The sequence below is a fragment of the Nannospalax galili genome, unplaced genomic scaffold, assembly GCF_000622305.1.
Source record: "Nannospalax galili isolate Female #2095 unplaced genomic scaffold, S.galili_v1.0 scaffold34, whole genome shotgun sequence".
In the NCBI taxonomy this organism is placed as follows: domain Eukaryota; kingdom Metazoa; phylum Chordata; class Mammalia; order Rodentia; family Spalacidae; genus Nannospalax; species Nannospalax galili.
In genome coordinates this window covers 7,111,254-7,117,176 of record NW_008338996.1, presented here as the reverse complement: position 1 = coordinate 7,117,176, position 5,923 = coordinate 7,111,254, and the positions used below count along the sequence as shown (strand labels likewise).

Genomic DNA, 5,923 nt, shown 5'->3' with positions numbered 1-5,923 from the left:
CGGGCGGTGCCTGGGAAGCGGTGCGCGTTCCCCGGCGGCGGCAGCAGCGGGAGGCGAGGGGCGCGGAGGAGCCGAGCCCGCCGAGCCGGGCGCTCTATTTCAGCGGGCGAGGTGAGCAGCTGCGCCTCCGGGCCGACCTGGAGCTGCCTCGGGACGCGTTCACCCTGCAAGTGTGGCTGCGAGCGGAGGGGGGCCAGAGGTCTCCGGCGGTGATCACAGGTAGGCGACGGGTTCCCAGGCGGCCACCGCAGGTGTCCCCGCGATTCCTCGGGGGGCTCGCGGGTGTCCGGGCTTCGGGTGGTGGGTGGGTCAGCGGGAGCAGTCCAGAAGCGGCGCGGGGGCAGCCCCAGAAAGCTGCGAGCCTTACTTTGCCCCATCTGCGGAATGGGCGCGCTGGGAAGGCAATGCTGCCTGGCTCCTGGGGAACTGCATCCGGAGCTTTCCGGCAGCGGGAGACGGTGGACCTGGGGATGGCTGGTCCCCCGGGGGAACCCAGAACACATACGCTGTGCTCTGTACTAGCAGACATCCTCTGTCTGGGTTTGGGAGGGCAGGGAACATGACCCAGTTGGGTTGCATGTGAAAGAAGGTTAGGGAACCGTTAATTTGCTTTGACTTTTTGGTGGAGGTAATTCTTCACGTGGCCTGGTTACCCTGAAAGTCGGCAGAGACAAGGTTGTGGTGCTTGCCAGACTTAGAAGTCCTAGAAGTACCCCCAAAGTTGTTGTCCGCCTGCAGTCTGCCTCTGGGACCCACCCCCACGACAGCCACCCACAGTGCCATCCCGTGCCCTTTAAAACCGGTGGCCTGTCTTTCCTGGCTGGGGCGAGACCTTCTCCGCGTACACCGCCAGCCTCCCCCGACTCGGCTGCGAAATGGGGCGCTTTTTTTTTTTTTCATTTGGGACTTTTATGAGCCCGTAATGAATTTAAGTTCTCTCTCCCACCCTCCCTCTCTCTCCCCTTCGCTGTTCCACAGCAAAGCCCGTAGTGAAACCGGACACTTTGTGAGGGTTGCAAACCTTAGAAATACCTCAACGTCCATTTTCCCCTCTAAATGAATTTGTAGAAATGCCTTACTAAAACGAAGGGGTGACGAAGGGGGCGGCGCTGGAGGACAGCGGGAAAGTTTTGCCTCTTCTGTCTGGGAGATTCCCTCCTGCATAAACAATCTTGCCCTGTCTTGGGATGTCTTAAAGCTGGAGTAGGGGTTCCCCCTTAGCTACGGCCAGGAAACGCGCAGGCGTTTGCGATCCCACCCCCTACACACGCCTTCTTAGAAGGGAAAGCTCCGGGCTTTGCGCGCACTCTATTTTTCCCTGGTTTCACCCTCTTTAACATTGCGTTCTGTTTACACCAAGCCCATTTCAGGGGACCCAAACTCTGTTGTCTTGCCAATCAAATGTGTCCTCAAAGCCCCCACCCAGGGAAAGCGAGAAGGACTCTCCCAAACACACACACACACACACACACACACACACACACACACACACACCTGACGTCATCGCAAGCACCCCACCCCCACCCCCGCCTCCTGGAAAGGAGGGGGAAACGGAGCTCATTCACTTAGCTCCCAGCTCTAGTGAGCCAGAGGAGGGTACGATGAGGAACCAGAGAGACCAGGTTCAAGAAAATCACCAACGCAGTGACAGCTGAGGACTGTAGTGTGCACGCTTCTCTCAAAACACATGAAAGCGGTTTGAGGGTTGGAACTGGTCAAGAATTGAGGAGGTGTGGATTTTCCTAGTCCTTACCTGATGTGCTAGTGAATTGGAAGCCCCCCCCCCAAGATGAGAGCTGAGGATTGCAGTCAGTGGGTGCATTTCACACACTCACACACGCACACCCACGCACACACACAGTCATCACGGGGTTCCACGGGAGACTGCTTTATAAGTGTAACTCAGACGATGATTTCTTCCCGTTCCCTTGCACACATACTCACTCCTACACAATGTAGAAGTAAAATACTTCAATTGGATCAGGGATGTTAGGTTATTATTGCTCGTATAAAATGCCTGGTTCGTTTTATGCGTGGAAATAACATTCCTCACAAAATGGAGAAGAAAAAAAACAGTAAAAATAAATAATAAATAGATAATAAATAAATAAATAAATAAATAAATAAATAAATAAATAAATAAATGCACCGTTGCTGAGTAGTCCCAGACAGCCAGGAGCTTTTCTCCGGAGAATTCTGGTGGATTTTTTTTTCCCCTCCCCTAGTTGAGTTCCAGCCAGATTTGGCGGTGTGTAAACACCTGGCATTTAGCCAGAAAAGACTTATTCTGCAGTGTCCTCCACACCGCACACACTGAGGAACTGAAAGGAACCTGCTTCTCCTTGAATTAAAAAGCAAACAAACAAAGGGGATTTTTTTTTTTTTAAGAAGTACTTTTTCAGCTCCCTGCTCCGTGGTTAAGTTCAGGCTGGAAGGGCAGGACCAGAGCGGGTGCCAGAGCGCATCCTCCGGCCTGCTGCTGAGACCTCAGGTGCCATTTGGCTGCCTGACCTCTGCTGGCTTTTCTCTGGCTGGGCGTCACCACTTTCACAGGAATCCCTGGTCACCTATCTCCAGAGCAGTCATCGCTCAGCAGGGACTGCAACTCTGCTATTTCGGGCCCAGGGCCGCTGCCTCGCAGTCTCGCCATCCTGCCTTACATCACGCTGCTGCACGATTCGACTGGGTTTCGTAAAGGGCTAATTTTACGGAGCTGTTAACCAGGTCTGTCATCTAGCAGAGGCAGGCCCTTGTGCTCCCAGATCTTGCCTGCCTGGGATCTATTTCTGCCCTGGTTCAAACTTCATAAACACCAGAAGAAGCAGGGTGAGGGAGCAAGGGAAGTAGAGTGCTTGTGAAGCTCAGAAAGCAGGTCTATTATTCTTCTGAAAGTGAAGGTGAATATATATATAATCTGTAGCTTGTACAGGAAAAAACTAAACCTAGGGTTACAAGGTGCCAGGGTGCTGGATTCACCTGGTACCCTACCAAGGATGAATACTTAAGAACTGCAGACTCCTTTAAGGCTACTATGAGCAGGGCCCTCAGAGGTTGCCCATCACTTGTCCTTCAGGCCATTAGGGACAGTGTGATAGATGGCTAAACTCAGTGGCAGGAAGCAGGACTTAACTCTTGACATCCCCACTTTGGCCTCACTCCCTACCTGATAGAGGTAACGTCTCATAAACACTGTCACGCTTTACCCCACACAGACTGACTACCCAGGCCCTGCCTTTTGGTGGGGGGAAGTGAGGGGGTCTGACACATCTCTTTGTTTTTGTACCATGCCTGGCCAGATCCAGACCCCTGCTGCCCATCCCCAGCCATACCTTACCACCCTTCAGTCTGAAAGAAAAAGAAAACAATAGATTCAATTTGTTTCATGAAGCAGAGGCCCTGAGCAGTAGTTAATCTTGTTAAAGTTTCTCCTGACCTGTTGGATAAGTGAAATGTGGACCCCACAAGGACTGCCCTCCTCTTACCGCATCCCCCTGCTCTTGGTGATTCTGAATTCCAGCTCAGGAGGAGAAGGGGCTTAACCTGAATCCCACCCAGCACATCTGCTGACAGACGCTTTTCCTTTTGTTCTAAATGTTGGCATGGACTAAGTTTGATGGTTGCTCTTAAATCTTCACTGTCTCCCTTCCCTCATTCATTCCCTACTTCTCACTCAACCCCTCAAAGAGGCATAGTGGGGAGACATTCACATAGGAACATAGCTCTCTCCTTTACAAGCTTCTGCCCTGAAGTATAGACTATCGCCATGGTTAGAACTCAGTTTCAGTATCCAGGTTACCTCTGTCCTTGTCTAGCTTGGTGACCTTGGGTAAGCTAGCCAGCCCAGCTTCCACAGTCACAAAGTAGAGACTGTGTGAGCACCTGTGTCATGGGGTTCTGGAAATGCTAAATTAACTGCTGGGTGAAGGTGCTTAGAACTGGCCTTGCTATGTAGTGGGTGCTCAGCAAATTTTTCTCTTATTATTAGACATGATTTTCCAAAGGTCTCGGGCTTTCTGGGCTGAGGACACAATGCAGGAAGAAAGCCTGATTTCCTAGGCAGTGTAGCACGTGTTCGCATGTACACCTTTCATTCCCCCAATGACCTTGGGAAGTGGTTGTTATCCCTGCTTCACCAAAGGTAGTCTGTGTGTCAGAGGGTTGAAAAGTTGTGGTCCAAAGTCTCACATTTCCTCAGGTAGACAGATCCCACATGGGCACTTGAGTCCCAGTGGCATGTTTCCTCTACTGCCAGGTCTTTTAGGGGGAAGAGAAGTGATGTTCCTTCCCATCCTTAATCTGGCTGCAGAGTATTTCCATTCCCTTCGACATCCCTGTATCCACCCATGTATTTCCAGATCAGAGGTGGAGAGGTGAAGAAGTCTCCCCTGCAGATCAGCTTTGACCAAGCATCTCTGTTTTTCTCTTTATATCAAATAATCAGACCAGGGTAGAATTTCTAGCACCCGGTGTTTGCTATGTGATCCTTGTTAGTTCTTGTGTCTCTCAGTCTCCTCCCTTGAGAAATGGGCACAGTGATTTCAGGACAGCTCAATGACATAAGCTTGCAGAAAGTACTCTAACAGTGCCAGGACCTATTCAGGACTCATTCAAGGGGAGCTGCATCTAGTAAGCAGACACATTTCCCTTGTCCATGCTCTTGGCTTGGTCATCTGGGAGGGAGGCCTGTTTATGTATCTTTAAAACATCATTTCTTGGATTTCCAGGAATATCTGGACTGAGCAGTGTTCTTTGGAAATCATCAGACTTCAAATCTCTTCTTTTACTTTGTTTGTTCCTCTGACCTGTGGGGTGACTTCTTGCTCTAAGAACCAAATGAAACCCAGATCTGCTGAGACTTGTCAGTAGGAGCACCAGTTGGTATGGAGAGGAAGCACAGGGTCCCAGGAACAGAAGGTGATCACAGATTGACTGTCATATGTCACATGCTCTCTCTGTTGGGTATTCTCCATCTCCCACTTTCCTCTATGCTCTGTTTAAAGGACAGTTAGCAGCGATAGAGGTCATTAAAACTCAGGAGCACCTTTGACCTCCTCTGCACAAAGAAAAGTAATCTAGAAACTCAAGGTATAAAACACTCAGGGGTACAGGGCAGGGATGGTTAGCCCAAGCCTAGACTTGGCAGCCAATTGGATCAAGCAATGTAAAATGAGAAAATTGAGGACCAAGGTCATACAGAAGAATACTGCACTCACAGCCCTCCACTTCTTAGGGGGACCTGGGAGATTTATGATCCATTAGCTGCCACTCCTGAGTGCATATGGAATCACCAGCTTTGAAAGCATCCTTTAGGCAGGGCATAGTGGAACATACCTGTTATTCTAGTACTGGAGAAGCAGAGCTAGGATCACCACAAGTTTGAGACTGTACTTATCTACATGGCAAGTTTCAGATCAGCCAGAGCTATAAAGTAAGACCCAATCAGTCAATCAATCAATAACAAAAACAAACAAACAAACAAACAACAATCAATTATCCTTTTGGCTAGGCTACATCCCAGGGATCCTCCTGTATTGGGCCTGTTGCTGCCCTATGCACAGGTGTTTCTTGAACCTTCTTGGGTAATGCTGAAGGACCACCAGTGGTCCTGAAAATCTCAGATCCAGGCCCCTTGCTCTGCTGGTACAATGAAGCAAAAAGAAAGACTGGAGAGGTGGCTCAGTGGTTAAGAGCACTGGCTTCTCTTGCAGAGGACCCGGGTTCGAATCCCAGTACCCACATAGCAGTGAACAACTATTTGGTTTTTTGGGTTTGTTTTTTTTTTTTTTAATTTTATGTGTATGAATGTATTGCTTGCATGTAGGTAGGTGCACCCATGTGCAATGCCCACAGAGGTCAGAAAAGGGCATCAGATCTCCTGGAACTGAAGTTACAGATGGTTGTTAGCCACCATGTGAATGCCGGT

At 49.9% G+C, this 5,923-nt stretch overlaps 1 protein-coding gene across 1 annotated transcript in view; it reads left to right on the top strand.

The window, feature by feature from the left end:
- Window positions 1-6: 6 nt before the first annotated feature.
- Pappa (pappalysin 1) overlaps window positions 7-5,923 on the top strand; it is a 252,646-nt gene continuing 246,729 nt past the window's right edge. Inside the window, exon 1 of the mRNA XM_008833486.3 lies at window positions 7-219. The gene's annotated coding sequence lies outside the window, so the exon portion shown is untranslated. The remainder of the gene's footprint in view (window positions 220-5,923) is intronic.